Source organism: Lichenostomus cassidix, chromosome 24 (assembly GCF_008360975.1).
Source record: "Lichenostomus cassidix isolate B80296 chromosome 24, HeHo_3.0, whole genome shotgun sequence".
In the NCBI taxonomy this organism is placed as follows: Eukaryota; Metazoa; Chordata; class Aves; order Passeriformes; family Meliphagidae; genus Lichenostomus; species Lichenostomus cassidix.
The window spans coordinates 1,746,024-1,763,048 of NC_139504.1; the positions used below are offsets into that span (position 1 = coordinate 1,746,024).

The 17,025-nt window shown below is 46.6% G+C and overlaps 1 protein-coding gene across 6 annotated transcripts in view; it reads left to right on the plus strand.

Annotated features, from left to right (window-relative positions):
- The first annotated feature begins 10,170 nt into the window (after positions 1 to 10,170).
- The window catches only part of PKNOX2 (PBX/knotted 1 homeobox 2), an 86,443-nt gene continuing 79,588 nt past the window's right edge, over positions 10,171 to 17,025 (plus strand). For all 6 annotated transcript variants that reach the window (XM_085081643.1, XM_085081641.1, XM_085081646.1 and 3 more), the window contains exon 1: positions 10,171 to 10,266. The gene's annotated coding sequence lies outside the window, so the exon portion shown is untranslated. The remainder of the gene's footprint in view (positions 10,267 to 17,025) is intronic.

Below are 17,025 nucleotides of genomic sequence, written 5' to 3' on the forward strand. Positions count from 1 at the left end.
AATAAATGCAATATACACCCCAGCAAGCACATCCAAAGGCAAGGTTTGAGCCATGCTGCTTGTTGGTTTCCATCCCACCATCACAGTAAGGCTGATGGGAATTCAAGCACAAGGTTTGGAGTTAAAACGATACTCAGCAGCCCAACACCCTCCAAATCACTTATATATTTATCCCTTTAATATTTAATGTATTTGATATTTAATAATATATGTCCCTATAATATTTATTTGCACAGAACACATGGTATCACAGCAAGGCTCCAGGTTTCTTTGAGCACAATGAAGGCAAATGGTAAATCCACAGTTAGCTGTGGATCCATAGTTAACTGGAACAGGAAGAAGATACCTGGGAAAACCAACCTCATTGGTGTGATATTTCCAATCCCAGCCTTCACTAGAGATTTCTTCAACTCATCTGCAAAAAATCTCATCATCATCTCATCATCTCACATCCTCTTCTGCATCTCAGCCTCCTCCTAGCATCAGAAGTGCCTTGCTGGGGATTTGCCTTACAGACTGCTCTGTCAGCTCATCAGCAGAATGCAAAGATCTGATTTTATTGCCAAAGAATCATTTATTGCTGCCCTAAAATGACTTCTCCTTCCAGCTCTTGCCTGCTGGGATTTGGTCCCGTTAACTGCTTGTGCCAGAGTTGCATTGCAACAAAAAAGAAGTTAACAGAAAGTGGGAGAGAGGCAATGTTGGGTATAAAAGGTGAATTTAAAAACATGGGAGAGCAGCAAATATTGAGGAATTTTGTGTTGTTTGCATGACTCTGGGAGAAGGTTCATATTTGTGGTGGTTTTTTCGAGGATAACTGTTGATGTAGGGACGTTTGCTGGTGTCACAGATTCAGGTTTTCCCAAGATTTTTGATTTGCACCATGTGGCATTTGCATCCAAACCCTTGAGCTGGGGACAGGACACATCGAAATGATTCCAAATGGAGTGGTAATGATTAATTCCAGCTCCACTGGGTTTGATATCCATAATATAGGTATCATAAAGCCTTTCCTGGCAAGGCTCTCAAGCAATAACCTGCTTTAAATAAGGAGAAGTGGAGTCATACAGATGCTGTTGGATGCTCATGGCCAGAAAACCCCATTCAAAGGATTTATTTGGGCACAAAAAGTTCAGTGTTCTCCAATGGATGGGAGATGCTGTCCTGCCAAGGAATGATTTGAAGGATGCTTCATCACTGCAGAGATTTTTTCCCAAGGAAGAGATCAGGGAATTGTGGCATTTCTTGGCAAAGGCATGACAAAGATCCTGAGGCTGGCATTGGACGAAATGGTCTTGGCAGAGAGATGCAATTAGTGCTGAGGCTAATTAAATGCTTGGCACAGGAGGATGGAGAGGTCACCTTCTTCCTTCAAGGCCTTCAAGATAGGATCATATGGATCAAAGCTCTTTTTTGCTCAAGGAAAACAGGGTGGGTTTGGGTCAAGATGATCTCTTTTGGGTTAAAAATCCAAATCCATCCTGTCCAGCTCATCCTGGTGGCCGAAACAACCAACATGGTCCAGCATCAAACGAGAATAAACGATCAAACCCCTGGTAGCAGAGTTGGAAGTGCTGAGAGAACTGATTTAAAACTGTTCGCGCAGCCGTAAGACTTCCACTTTTACGGCTGGAGCTCCCCGGTGCTCCAGTATTAGAATTAAAAAGAAACAGGCGTTGATGCAAGAAAGAAAATATTCTGCTCCCGATTTAAAGACTAGCGAATTGCTAAATATTTTTATTAGTGGCAAATTTGCAGCTTGCTGGAACTAATTTCACGCCCGGTAGATATGGAGCTTAAGCTGGGAATGGCGTTAAATTACTGTCTTGTGAGGGTGTTTAAGCCTCGTGATGGGGATCTGTTGGATGGTGGGGACCTAGCTGGGGACCCCTTTTTTGGGGGATTCTTCGAGGGTTGGGAGTCTGGAGATGGTGGTTGGGGGAAAGAGCGTCACTAGAAACATATAATTTTCATCCTTGGTGCTATAGGAAATGCCAGTCCCCCTCATTTGCATAAATTTGCATATGGGGGTTTGCTGCCAACCAGTGTGGTCATGAGGCCCCAAGATCCTTCAGCCTGCAAAGATGTTATTTATATTTTAGGGATATTTTTGGCATATTTTGGAGATTATTCAGGATAGCCAGCATTTGGTTGATTTTGTTAATTTTAAAATTTATTTAATCAATTATAAAAATATACTGAATTGATTTACCAAAACAAAAAAATTTAAATTGATTTTTTATTCAGAATATTCCAGGTTTAGTTGATTTAAGAGATGGATAAAGGTTGGAACGACTGAGTGCCACTTGCCCTCTGCACCCATTTTTCCCTTGTTTTCTTTGCCAGCCAGATGTTTTACAGCTTGCCAATGGTTTTCCAGCCCAAATCCCTCCCTCCTCCTTCTGCAAAGTCTCTGAGTGCACAGGAAACCACCCAAATTAACGCTGGGGCAAAACCCATCCTGCTTCAGCTTCCCCAGATACAAACTGGGACAGGTGCAGGTGTGGGCTCAGAGGATGTGGAGCTCCAGAAAGCAAAGCGAAGGCGTCAAGAGGATCCAATTACTTCTCTAAAAATACTGCCAGGAGGGTGGCAGTGGTAAACAAGAGCTATTTAAATCACTCAGTCCACTTTCTGCGATGGGAAAATAGGAGGTGAAATAGTTCTTCCTAACTTACTTGGAGGACACATAATGGCTGAGAAGCACTGAGTTGTCCTTTTGCAAAGAGACATCCCCCCCCAAAAAAAGAAAGTTAAAATAATAGGAGAGGGTTAGTAATGGCTCCAGTGGGGATAGAGCTCTCTCTCTCACTTCAGATTATCTTTTTCTAGCTGGTGGCGGAAATCAATTTTAATCATCCTGACAGGAAATGAGGATGTAAGACTTCAAACGGAATAAATCCTGCAACATTCAAAAAATAATAAAATGGAATATAAAGTCACTTTTTAAATGGAAAAAAAAAAATCCCATCCCAGCAAATGGAAATGCCTCTAAAAGCCCCCAAAGGCCCTGGTTGGTAGGAGGAGAGAAAACATTTCCTACTGTGGGACAAGACTGACCTGAACTGAAAATCACTTGGAGAAGGTGGATGGAGGAAGACAGAGAGGAAGATAGAGTGTCTCTGACATCACATCTTATGGTTCCTCTATTGGTTCATATCACTCCCAAGTGGGAGGAAGTTGGTACTTTTTTGGTTGTGGTGACTTGTTATAGTAAGTGCAACTTTAGTTCATTCTGGTAAATTTACAGATCGGTGCAAATAAGGTTTTTGATACTTGGCTCTCCAAAGTTCAAGCAACTGCAGTGATTTCCCTAAAAACCCTACAAAAAGAAAGTTCCTACAGTTGTCTCCTGGGGATGTTTTAATGTCATCATGCCCACATGGGATGATGTGTCCCCATAGAGTCAACATGAGTTGTTATTGTGGCAAAATGTGCTCCAACCAAGGAGAGGAAGGAGGAGAGAAACTACCTGAGAGACTTAAATTTGGCTGTGGAGACCTCCATAAGTGCTGCAAGGGATGGAGAAGAGGCAAAGCTAAAGGAAAGAGGTAAAGAATCCATGGAAAATGAGTATAAGGAGATTGAGGGGAAAAAAGAAAGACAAGAACAAGGTCTGGGGAAATGGTAAAAATTAAAATGTGCTTTCATAATCGCATTCCCAAAGTCTCTAAAGCCCACAGTCAAATGTTTTTCCAAGAAACTTCTATTTCTCATACATTTCCCCAAAAAATGCTATTTCCCACCAATCTGACCTTTAAACAAGTATCTCTATGGGTCCTCCTTGCATCATCACTTGGAAATTTTACACCTTTACCTGTGTCAACCTCCTCTTCCTTCCAACCCAGGAGCTCTCAGGTGGGAAACCAAGGAGCCATTGAGAATGAAACCCACAGTGCTTCACTTTAAATGACTCATCATCATTAGTTCTCTTGGTATTCTCCATAATGGCATTAATCAGCGGCCACTCATTAGGCTTTAATGTGCCCATAAGATGTTCATCTGTCGTAATTCCATCGCAATTGAGCTGTCAGTAATGTCTCCTTACTGGAAAGGGCTGAGCAATGGCAATGTCTGCCCATGGTGGGATGTTGGGTGACTGGAATGGCCCAAATTAATTGCTGAGATCCCCAGGATTTTCAGGCAGGTGGGTTTTTTGGCAGTCAAGCCTGTTTGCAGTTTTTATTTGGGTTTTATTCTTGGCTCCTTGCAGCACCTTTGTTCTCGCCCTTTTTCATTTGACATATATTGATTTTTTCCCCTCTGTTCCCTGGGCAGCAGCTTGGAATGATGCAGTTGTTTTTGGTTTTGTTGTTGTTGTTTGTTTGGGTTTTTTGAAAATTAATTTCCTTCCCTACTTGTGTGTGACAGTGGGGAAATTAATCATGATGGGAACCGGTTGGGCCTAAATCTGCTGAGTCAAAGCACTGTGTGGCTCCTGGGAGTTTACTTCAAAAGTCACAGTGTTACCCTTAAACTCACCTCTCCCTGACTCCTGAGCACGTGGGATTTGTATTTTGTATCTCCAAATTAAATTTTGGATTTTCACACACCTCAGGGTTGTTGGTAAAAAGGATGTTCTTGTGTATCCAACCATCAATCAGCTCATGGCTTCATCCTACTGCCTGTGGACAGCTGAAGGATGGAGAACACCCTGCATTCAGGGGCTTCCCTGGCCTGCACCACCCCCTCAGGTGTTTCTCCTAATATTCAACCTGATTTTTTAATTGCTGGCAAAATTAATGGCAAAATAAAAGAAAAAAAAAAAAGAAAAAATATGAATCCTTCCTGCTGCCTTATAACTTTGTGGTCCTTCCCAAACCCCACCAGTTGCCCTGTGCTCTGCAAGGGCACCATTTTATTTCAACCCAGGGGTTTTGGTCTCAGATCTCAGGAGATTTCCATCCCAAAGGATGCATAAAAGTTATTTTCCTTTCCTCTGCCTGCAGAGAAGATATTATGTAGTGCTTTGGTTTTCTCAGGTCCACCAGCAACTCCCTGAGACAGCTCTGGCAGCCAAGGGTATGAATCACTCAGACGGTATTTAAGATCCTTCAGGTAACCTGTACAAAAAAAAAAAAAAATTAAAAGGCGGCTAATCAAATGGCTTTGAGGGCTGTAAAAAAGGCAGAATTCAATCCCTGCAAACTTTCCAGGATGTAATTTCAGAAGACATCAAAGATGACACGAACCTAAGAAAGTAAAACTACTCAAAATTCAAAGTTTATAGTCCATCTGTCTCTTTGCTTCAGGGAGCTGGTATTAAATTTATTGCTAAGTAAAACAAATAAGCCTCGGAAAAGTCAGCGCTGAAATCTGCATACTCGTAAGAGAATTAGCAGAGCTCTCTTGTTATGATGGCTGCTTCTCAATTTGCATCTTTAAAGAGTTGTGACCATCTCTCTGCTTCTCCCTTGGCTGGCTCCTCGGCAGCCAGGCTGGCACTGGCATAGCTGGGTGCAGAGATGTGCAGGTGAAGGTTGAGCTCCCACCATGGGCTGAGCTGCACAGAGGATGGGGAATGCATGCTGAAGCCCAGCCAAGGTGAGGAAACATCTCAGGTGGAGTCAAAATTTAAAAAAGGGGAGGATTCAGCATCTCCATGTTGTGTTTGCTGACTGTCTGGTACCCAACCACTGCAGATATCTGAGGGGATAAACTGGAGGGAGGCTCAGCCCCTTAACCAGCACTGCTTTTGTTTTTACAGTATTTATACAAGGCGTGGCTTTACAATTATTTATAATTTTTGTTTCCCCCATGGGTGTCCCTCCAGCCTATTCCTGTCTCAATCTGCTGATATTGCTTCTGGAAAATAGACTCCAAAGCTTGTCCAAGTGCTGGAGGTAAGTCACTTTAAACATCCAGAGCTTTCTCTTTTTTTTTTTTAATTTTTTTAATTTATCCCTGGAAATGCTTGGGAAAGGATCAGTCAGTCAGATGCTTTCAGTAACTTTGCACAGGAGAGCCTGAAGGAGCAGCAAAAACCAGCCGCAGACTTATTATGCCTTGAAATTAAACATTTAAGAGGAGTAAGTTGGCAGCAGGGATTTTCTAATCAAAATACATATAACCTGCCATTTATCCAGCATTTGCCCTCTGGAAGGACCCCAAAATGCTTGCCTGGCTCAACAAGCCATCATTAACCCCTGCTCAGCTTGTGTAGGGAGGGGAGAAATCCCATTTTTTTAGATGTTTTCCCACACAATCCCAGCTGCTTGGTGGAGGCATCAACAGGGAAAAATCCTTTATTTCGGCTTTGGCTTTCTTTATCATCAATCCATCAATTTCACACAAGAAATAAACCTAATCTTATTTAATCTTGCATGGAAAAACTTCTGGGAATATAGAATCATCCTGGCATTGACCACTTAGTCTTAATATATCCTCCTTGTCCCTATGGATTATCGATAAACCCTTTAATTATATTCTCCCATGTATTTATCTATCAGCTCTTGTGAAATTGGCATAGTGTTACATGCTCATATGTGTGTCTGAGATTATTTAAAATGCACGGTGGCTTCAAAAATAACATTGTTGTCTCAGTGTTGTAAATCTTTTGGGGTTGACTCTCTTTTTATTCCCGAAAATCATGTGCACAGGTAAAAAGAGGAGTTGTCCTGTGAGCATGTGGAGCACCAAAACCAGAGGGAAATCAAGTTGTAGAGAAATTTTCCGTGAGCTAAAAAGTTAAAATCTGGGGAATCCTTTAATTTCATCCCACATTTGCTACAAGCATTGTTGGGTTTGTACAGACAACTGTCCCCGTGGTGCTTTTAAGGCTGCGTTGGTTGATGCTGAATTTTCTTCTAACTTCTTGAAACTCATTACTGGAGAGGGTTTGGAAAGGTGCAGGAAAATATCCAGGTCTGAAATATCTCCTAAAAATCCAAATTTTAATGAGTGATTTGTTTTCTGTATCATCACCAGATCCAAGAGTTGTGCCTGAACCAGAGGGACGAAGGGCTGGTTGGTACCACTGGTTGGAGAAACACCCGACCTGAAACAAGTCCTAAATTATCTTTAGAGATTCCTTTTTAGCATCTCTTAACTCCTGAGGGGGTTGGACACCCTCCTGTAAGCAGTTTGGAAGGGACACCATATCCCTCTGACCTGCTGCAGTGCTTCACCAGGCTCAGCAGCAAGGCCACATCCCCAACCCTGCCTTGTTTTTAACATCTCTCACTGAATAATTTACTCAGTTTTGCTCTTATGCGTCTTGCAGAGAATCCCGTCACAGTTTTCTTAGAGAAATCCGACACGAGCAATAATGCAATCTTGGAAAGAGAATTGAATTATTGATGGAGGAGCAGTCAAATGACGGAGACTAAACCTCTATATTTTATGTAATTTGTTTTCTCCTGAAGCCTGTTATGTAAAAATGTAAATATTGCTGGTTAGATATGTCGCTGCTCTTGCCAAATGTTTAATATTTTATCAAACCTGCTCTGAGTACTTGTCTCTTTTGGAAAGGACCCATCCACGTCCTCTGGAATAAGTGCTAATGAGTTTGTGGCAATTATATATTTACAACCCTGACTTCACGTGGGCAAAAAAACCTTCCTCCAGTCTGGGGCATGGAAATGGCACGACCCCCAGAATCCTGGGGAATTTTAAGTGGAGGTGGTTTAATTTCAGGGAGGTTTTCCAGCAGTCTGGATTGGGATGGGGTGGGATAAGGAATCTGAAGGAGGATTTCCTGGTTTTGGGGTTTGGGGTTTTCCCTGCTGCAGTCACCATAGGGTGGTCCAGGGTGGGAAGAGGTGAGTTGGTACCCAAATCATTCTCAGTAAGGATGCTGCTGAACACTCCTGGTCCTGGAGATCTGGAGGCTCAGGGCTTGTGGGATGAGATCTGGAAAAAAAAAAAAATTCAGTAATGACCTGTTGCAGCAGAAAGATGCTTTTTTTCTGGGGAGAAGAACTACGAGATTGAGTGCAGGAGAATTTTAATTTCTCACAGAAAATATTCCAACAAGCTCCCATGGCTGGATGATGAAGTGGCCAATCCAAGTGGGAAATCAGGCACTGTTACTTTTTTAACCAGGGATGATAATTAACCTCTGGAAAAAACTCTCTGGGGAAGAAGCAGCTCTTGCCTTTGTGAAGGAAAAATCTGGGCCTGGGTACTTTTCCTGGAGTTTAAATGTGAGATTCCAAAACCAGTGGAGGAATTGCTTTGGCGAGTGGTAACAGAAATTGGGGAAGATAAATGAGGGATGCTCCAGGAGCGAATGTGGGATGCTTGAGGAATGAACTTGGGATGCTTGAGGAGTGAGTGTGAGGAGCTTGCTGCTGCTGGCTTCAGAAGAACTATCCCTGCACCATGAGAATCCTAAAATTTGGAGCACTTGGATATTTTTGGCAAAGATGTGGCCTAAAATATGCCCCACATGTGCCTGCTCTTTTACATCCCCTTTTTTTCCCAAGATGAGATGCGAGAAAGATGAGATGCCAAATGCGGATGATCCAGTGGTCCTTTGATATCATCCTGATGGGGTTTCCATCTGCCTCCCCTGCTCTCTTCCTTTCCAATCCTCCAGCTTCTGCAAAACCCGAAATATTTTCTGTCTGGCATCCCCAGCTGGTTGAAACAACCGGCGACAGCTTTATGGCTCCTCATCTCTGCTCGCTTCTGTGGAATAGTAATAAGGGAGGGGAAAACGTCCCGTCGGCTGATTTACAAGGCAAGAAATTCCTATAAATCATTCCAACATCTCCGAAGGACTGGGGGGATGCTCTGAGTTCCTGCTGGTTTTCCCAGTGATGCTGTGCAGTCATTTCTTTTTTTTTTTGGAGGGGTGGGTGCATCCCAACCACCCACAGCATCTCTCTGTTATTTTATTGATGGATTCCAAGTGGGATCAATCTGTTTTCTGTCGTTCCTCATTGGCCAACCCAAAGGACATCCGTGGATGGTAGAGACTTCTCCCAAGTAGGAAGGGCAAATGTTGGAGCAAATATTTTCTGTTAGGACTTATTTTTGGGATAAGCCAGAAGGAGGGATTTAGGAATGTTGATTTGCAAGTGGCCATTTGTCCTGGAAAACTGAAGATGAAAAATTAAAGTGTTTCGAGTTCCCAGCCTTAAATTGAAGTTTGTTTTTCCACCTTTCCCATTGTATCCCTGACCCTATGCCCATCCCTTACCTCCTGTTCAGTGCCATTGGCTCATCATCCCCCTGTAACACTTCAGAGCCAATTTCATCCTATTCCTTAACCTATTAACCTTAATCTATTCCAAAGGAATTTTGGGGCTGCTATTAGTGACTCCATCCCCCATGAATATCCTTAGAAAATGGGCAGAAATTCAGCATTTCTCATTAAATCCATTCCTGATGGCATTTTTCATTAGGGAAGGGGTTGGAAAATTGGGAGAAAAAACTGTGGCCAGACTGATCCAGAAAAATCCATCCCTGTGGCTTTTGCAATAAAATGTGGGAAATTTTGGCTATAGGACCCATTGTTCCCAATGAAAGTGATTCCAGGAAAACCTCATCCTCAGATCTATGGGAGAGGGAAGGGCAGTGGATGTCTCAAGTGGACCAAAATTTGGGTAGGGGGAGCTCGGCCAGAAGCCCCCTCCCCCAAATTAACAATAATTAATAGATACTTCCAAAATAAGAGGGTTTTGCTAGGGGATAGTACCACAGGAAGGGTTTGGGGTGGGATTTCATGGGTTACCCTAAATATCAAGGCTGTGCTGGGGGGTAGATGGGTGTGTTGATGGAGGGAGCCCGGGGTTGGGGTCAGGGGAGCCCAAGGCCACCGAAGCCCCCCTGAATCTGTCTGGGATGGCAAAGCATCCGGTGGGGGCGGAAACTGGGGGGAGCAGCCGCTGCTGTAGGGCAGATGTGCGTTGGGCTGATGCGGCTGCTGGCAGCGTGTTTGGGAAACGAGGCGGGGAGGCAGATGTGGTGCGGGAATCCCCGCGGCTGCCGGGGCAGGGTGTGGCGATGTCCTGAGGCAGCGCCATGGCCAGGGGGGTCCGAGGGCAGCCGGGGGGGGTTGGGTCAGTTTTGGGGTTCCCGGGCGGGGGGGCAGCAGGGGGAGCGACCGGCCAGCAGGGGGCGCTGAGGGTGACGCGGAGGGCGTGGCGGTGGGCGTGGCCAGCGCGCGGGGTGTGCTCGGGGGCGTGTCCCGGCGGGGGGCGTGTCCCGCGGGCGGTGGGCGGGGCCTGTCGGCGGCGGCGCGGCGGGGCCGGGCGGGCGGGCGGCGAGCGGCGGCCGCGCTGTCAGGCCGGTGTCGGTGTGATGAAGATTGGCGGGCAGGTAGGGCTGTCACTCACGGCGGGGCCGCCGCGCGGGGGCGGGCGGAGCCGCGGAGCCCGGCGGACAAAGCGGCGCGGGCGGCGGGGCACGTGCGGCGACGGCGGGGACACCCCCCCCATCCCCTCCGGTGCGGGAAGTAACTTGCCGTTCCCGCCGTCTCCCCGGCGGTGCGGGGCCGGGCGGCGCGGCTGTCCGTGCCCGGTGTCCGGTTCCCGCTGCGGGCTGACCTCCGGCCGGCCGTGCCGCTGCGGCTCCCCGCCGTGCCCCGCTCGGCCGGGCGCGCCGGTTTCGGGGGGATGCGGCCATGGGGCGGGTGCACCTTCCTCCCATCCCCGGGCGGCCGCACCGATCCCGGGGGGCATCCGGTGATGGGGGTTCAGCACCCCCCGCCGCTCGCAGCCCCCCGAAGGTCGCAGCCCCCCAACAAGTTCTGCCGCTCGCAGCCCCCGGAGGGTCGCGGTGTTTTTGGGGGTCGTACCCATCACTGGGTTGCCGTCCCCCCGGCCCGGTGCAGCCCCGCTGCGGTGCTTCCAGGGGGGTTCCCACCTCCGGCCGCTTCCACATCCCCCTCCCCGGCCGGTTCCAGTGCCCCCCGGGCTTGCGGCCCCCCTGCCCGCTGCAGTGCCCTGCAGCCCCCCGAGCCCGGCAGTGCTCCCACCGCGGGCTTGTCCAGCCCCTCCAGCCCGTCCTGGTACCTCCCCGGGGGCTGCAGCCCCCCTTACCATTGCAATCCCCCCTAGCCGCTCGCAGCCCTCTCCCGGGGGTTGCAGCCCCCCAGCACTGCCCGCAGCCCCCCAGCACTGCCCGCAGCCCCCCAGCACTGCCCGCAGCCCCCCGGGAGGGTTGTAGCCCCCCAGCTCCTGGCGTTGGCTGGCTGGGGAGTTGACCCGCCGGGGCTGGGGGGCTGCAGGGGCGATGCTGGGGGCGCTTCGCCCGCAGCCTCCCCGCTGTGCAGAGCAGCCGGTCACCCCCGGGGCACCCGCCGGGCCGGGGGGACACCGTGCCACCCCGCAGGGCCTCCCGCGGGCTCGGCGCCAGTGGCACAGCGTGGCCCTGGCAGGCATGCGGCATCCCTGTGCCTCTCCCCGGATAAACCCTCCGTGCATCCCCCGGTGCCACATCCTCGTCGCCCCCAGGGCACCCGCTGTCCCCGGGAACACTCCACGGGACCCCCGGCAGCTCCCTCCCCACCCCCCGAGCCCTCCAGGCTGGATGAATACTCCAGAAATCCCTTCTAGTGGCTCTGCAGCGATGCAGGGAGGGCTGCTTCTTCTTCTATTTCTTAATAATAATAATTATTACTATTATTTGAAATTTATCCTTGAATTTTTTTATTGCATCTCCATCGGTGGGAGGGTGGCTCCGCCGGTGGCACTGTGCGACTCGGGAAGTTTTGCCAGGCTTTGGGGTGTCCCTCCACTTCATGCCAGCCCTCGCCAGGTGTCCAAGCTCAACTTGGGCTCCGGCTCTTTGTTTGGGCTCTTCCCGGTTTTTCTCGCTCCCAAGGATCTTTTTTTCCCCACTATCTCGCCGCCCACCGGGTAACGGGAAACCCTAAACCCGGCAGGATATTTTCAAACTCCCAGCCGGGGAGATTAGATGGAGGAAGGGGGGGGATGGATTATTTTTGGCTGAGATGCGGGACAGCTGTCTGCCGGGGAGAAGCAGAAAATAGGAGAGGAAATGGCTTAATTTGGCTTTTTTCGACTTATTTTGCCTTTCAGTCCTGAAAGGTTGTGGGGTTGGAGTTGAGGGGAAAGCAGTGTGTGGCTCAGTGGTGAAACTTTTGGACATCATGCCTCCAAAAGTGCTGACTCGGCGTGGCTGGCATCATCCCGTTGTAGAAAAGTGGGTGCTCCCTGAAAAAAAACCACCCCAAAACCTTTGGGGTCTGATGTTTTGGGGGCTCTTTCCAGCCTCATGTGGATGAGGAGAGTGTTTTGGGTGAATCAACTGGATTTTGGGTGGTTTAGGTGAAAAAATAACACCTTGTTTTGGGTTTAAGCCAAATGGAGCAGGCGGATGATGGGATCAGGATTCCCCCTTATTTTTTTTTCCCCCCTTCTCCTTCCTATTTTATTTAACTCCCTGCGCTGAGATCCCTTCGTTAGGAGCAAAAGTTAATTGCTTGAGGCTAATTACAGGAGAGGTTAATAGGGGAGCTGGTGGTGTCAGGAAGAGGAGGAGATGCCTTGTTCCTTAGCATCCCAAAATTGGGCTTTTTAAGCACTTTGCAGCCCTTGCCCCCCAAAGCTGGCACTGGGGGGTTCCATGAGCCTCTTCATTTTAACCTGAGATCTGTAGAATATTAGATATATATTTATATATTACATTAAACACTCCCCAGTATCATGGGGCAAGGGAAAAAACAGGGAGAAAAGTGATGCTGAGCTTCCCCACTGAGCTTGCAGGAACATATTCCATTTTCCCTCCATCATTTTTGGGAGGGGAAGAGAAAGGAAATCTCATTTTTCATGGAAGTCTGCCTTTCTTTAAGGAAATTACCCTTTTTTGAGGGGAAGTTACTCCTTTTTTAAGGGAAATATTTTTTTTTAGGAAATAGTGTTTTTTTTTTAAAGGAAGTCATGTTTTTTTTAAGGGAATCTCATCTTTTTTCCTAAAGCTTTTATTTTTTTAAAGAAAATCTCCTCTTTTGGATTAAATGCATGAAGTTGTATTGGCAGAAGAGTGTTTTATCCTGCTGGCACATCAGGAATAACTGTTTTTCCAACTCAAGGATGAAACCCTCATGGGGCAGCTTTGGATTTCGGGTGATTTCGGCTTTTCCAGTGAACTTCTGAATTACCTCATGTCTGTTTTCCAAGCTGATGGATGGCATCTATAAGTCTCTAAACCATAATGGTTTTTTTTTGTCCTCCCACAAAACTTAAATGTTGGTTTGGTGCTGCTGGGAAGAGCATCCTTCACCCATCCATGCTCATCCCCAGGGATGCAGGGCTGGGCTGCACCTCTGGGTACCAACTGCACCCCAGCTGGGTTTGACTTGTGCCATGGGTTCTTGGGGTATTTCCTGAAGACGTGGAGAAAATGAACCCAGGGTGCTGGACACCCCAAGTTGGCATATTTTCTATTCCTGGGAGCTTCTCTGGCTGGAAGCAATCAGTAAAATGAGTCAGTGGTGGGATGGGGCAGCTGAGAGTCGATGGGAGGAGCAGCAACCCACACTTCCTGAAGTCAGGAGGGAACTTTTGCCACAATTAGGGATAAATTAACGGAGATTTGGCATCTGCAATCGTGGTGGGAAAGCCAGATCAAGCATCAGGATCATGTTTATTTTAGGTCACAGGTGCCACCAGTGCATCTCAGCATCCTGTCCCCATTTATTCCCAATCCTTATTTCACTCCAGCATGTGGAAAACTGCTTTTTTGGGGTGGTAGCAGCATAATTTACTGGATCCAGACAATTCCCAGTTGCATTTAACATCCCATGCACTGTCGAATAACTTGATTCCCGAATAATTTTCGCCACCACCAAAGAGGGTGTTAACAAATGCCCTCTAATTAGCCCCAAAATAAATTAATTCCCAGCATCATTAGCCAGATCGTTAAGATGCTGGCTCCAAATAATAATCCGGAAGGATGGGAATTAATCCTCAATTAAATTTAAACTGGGGTTTATCCCTGCCTCCAGCATTGGAAGGACTGAGGTGATGCTCCAGGTGATCCCCATGGGAAAACCAAGCCTAAGAGGATGGGATGGAGTTATGATCCTATTGGGATGGAGCCATGATCCTATAGGGATGGAGTTATGATCCTATTGGGATGAAGCTAAGATCCTATTGCGATTGAGCTATGATCCTATTGGGACTGGGGCCATGATCCTATTGGGATGGAGCCATGATCCTATTGGGATGGAGCTGTGATCCTATTGGGATGGAGCTGTGATCCTATTGGGATGGAGCTGTGATCCTATTGGGATGGAGCTGTGATTCTATTGGGATTGGGGCTAAGATCCTATTGGGATGGAGTTATGATCCTATTGGGATTGGGGCCATGATCCTATTGGGATGGAGCCATGATCCTATTGGGATTGGGGCCATGATCCTATTGGGATTGGGGCCATGATCCTATTGGGATGGAGTCATGATCCTACTGGGATTGGGGCCATGATCCTATTGGGATGGGGCCATGATCCTATTGGGATGGAGTTGTGATCCTATTGGGATGGAGCTGTGATCCTATTGGGATGGAGCTGTGATCCTATTGGGGTGGAGCTGTGATCCTATTGGGATGGAGCTGTGATCCTATTGGGGTGGAGCTGTGATCCTATTGGGATGGAGCTGTGATTCCAGTGGGATGGAGTTATGATCCTGTGGGGATGGAGTTGTGATCCTACTGGGATGGAGCTATGATTCTATTGGGATGGAGCCATGATCCTATTGGGATGGAGCCATGATCCTATTGGGATGGAGTTGTGATCCTATTGGGATGAAGCTAAAATCCAATTGGGACTGGGGCCATGATCCTATTGGGATGCAGCCATGATCCTATTGGGATTGGGACCATGATCCTATTGGGATTTAGACCATGATCCTATTGGGATGGAGCCATGATCCTATTGGGATGGAGCTATGATCCTATTGGGATGCAGCCATGGTCCCAGAGGGATGAGGTTGCCTTTGCCCAGCTGTGATTTGCAGCTGTATAAATAAGATGGGAATTTGGCCTCGGCGCTTCCCAACTGCTTGATTATCTCCTATTTTTTTGGCTTTTCCTCTCCCAAACAGGAACACAAACCCTGGGCGCTCCCAGCTCTGCTTAATTGGTGTCTGTTAAATAGCTGAGTTGCAAAAGACCTTTAAGACCAAAAGACCTTTAAGACCTTTAAGGTTGTGAAATCAACCACAAAACCACTTCCCGAAGCACCATGTCTATGATTTTTTAAAAAGTTGTTATTTATTTGTTACTTATTTTTATTTTAATTTTATGTCATTTATTATCTAGTGGTTTTGGTTGATTTTATTTTAGATTATCTGGTTAAGTTTTATTTTTATGCTCGTTTTATTTTTTTATTTAAACTTTAAAAAAAACTTAAACAATTTTTGTCTGCTTAATCACGATTTGATTTTTTTTTTACCTCGACTTTCATTTTCCATGCCATGCTTCCCCCACCTTTCAGCATCCTGTGCCACCTCTCCCATCCCACCCATGCAAACCATAATCCAAGCAGGAATATCCCAAATATCCAGCTAGCTTTACCAACAGGCCATAAACCCTCAGGTTTAGGGATGCAGCACCGCTGATACTCCCCAAAAAACCAGATTATTTTGGTGCAGGTGGAGGAGAAAGTGAAACCCAACTTGTGTCGAGGGGAAAAAAAAAAATTCCCCACTAATGTTCAGTGCGGAGCTTTCGGCTTTAACAAGGTGTTACAAAAACTATGAAAAATCTTATAACCGAAGCCCCAGTTTTTGGCCAGGTTTTCCCTTCCCTGCCTTTGCTGGATCCCTGCCAGAAATCTCAGAAAGCCAATTAAAAATAATCCCAATTTTGGACCAGTTATGGGAAGCTGCTATTTTATTTCTTCCCCTGTTTCGTGTTTTTTTGAAGATGTGTTTGGGAGTGGAGTTTGGGGTGGGGAAATCCCATCCTGCCCTGGAAGGAGCAAGAGCAGCTGCTGCCTGCAGGGAGCTTCTGCAGCCTTCCAGCCTGGGCTGGAGCTTCAACCCCTTGGAATTTTTTCTGTGTCAGGAAAAGCTGATTTTGTTTTCCTTTTTACCCCCTTGGGCCCTATTTTTCCTCCTTTTCCTCCTTTGTCCCCCCTTTTTCTCCTTTTTTCCACCCTCCTTTTCCCATTTTCCACCTTCCTTTTTTATATTTTTTTACTATTTTCCTTTGCCTTCTTTTCCCCCTTCTTCTCCTTTTCCCCCCTTTCTTTTTCCTTATTTCCTTTTTCGTTTCCCCCTTTCTTTTCTTTCCTTTTCTCCCATTCTTTTTTAATCTTTTCCTTTTTCTGTTTTCTTTTTCCCTCGATTTTCCTTCTTTTCTTCCTCTCTTTTTTTATTTTTTCTTTCCCCCTTTTCTCTTCGTTTTTCTTTTTTTTCCCTTTTTTTTTTACTTTTCCTTTCCCCCTTTTTTCTTTGTTTTCCTTTTTTTCCCTCCTAAAAAAAGGGGAATATTTTTTCCCTTTTCCCCCTCTGTCTTTCTTTCTCATTCTTATTTTTTCCCTTTCTTCTCCTCTATTTTATTTTCCTTTTGGCTTTTCCTCTTCCCCTTTCCCCTTTTTCTTCTTCTTCCTATTGTATTTTTTTTACTTTAATTTTTTCCTTTATTATTTTTTCTTTTTTTTCTCTTTTTCCCCCCTTTTCCCCATCATTTTTGGCAGCTCAGCCCTGTCCAAGCAGCAAACCCAACATGCTCTCTGAGGCTCCTTTCTGATTTTCTCCCCCAGCCCAGCAATGAGGCAAAACTTAGCCAAATAATTTAAAAAAAACCCCACAATATTGAACTGCAGCAGTTTCCTTTCCCATTCCCAAACCCTGGTGTGTTATTCCCAGGATTATTTTCAGAGGCAGCACCAGCCTCTCCCAGCTCCATCACTCCCAGGTACGTCGAGGGCACTTTATGGCTTTATAAAGCCCTTCAAATGTTTTTTTTTTAAACACTACTTGAAGCTTCCAAGGCAAGTTTGAGAATAGCAATTACCAGCTCCCGGATCCCTGGGCGAATTCCCACGGCGATGGTGGATGTAAACCACTTTAGACATTTTTAATGCTCCTGAGCAATAAATTTAAAAGG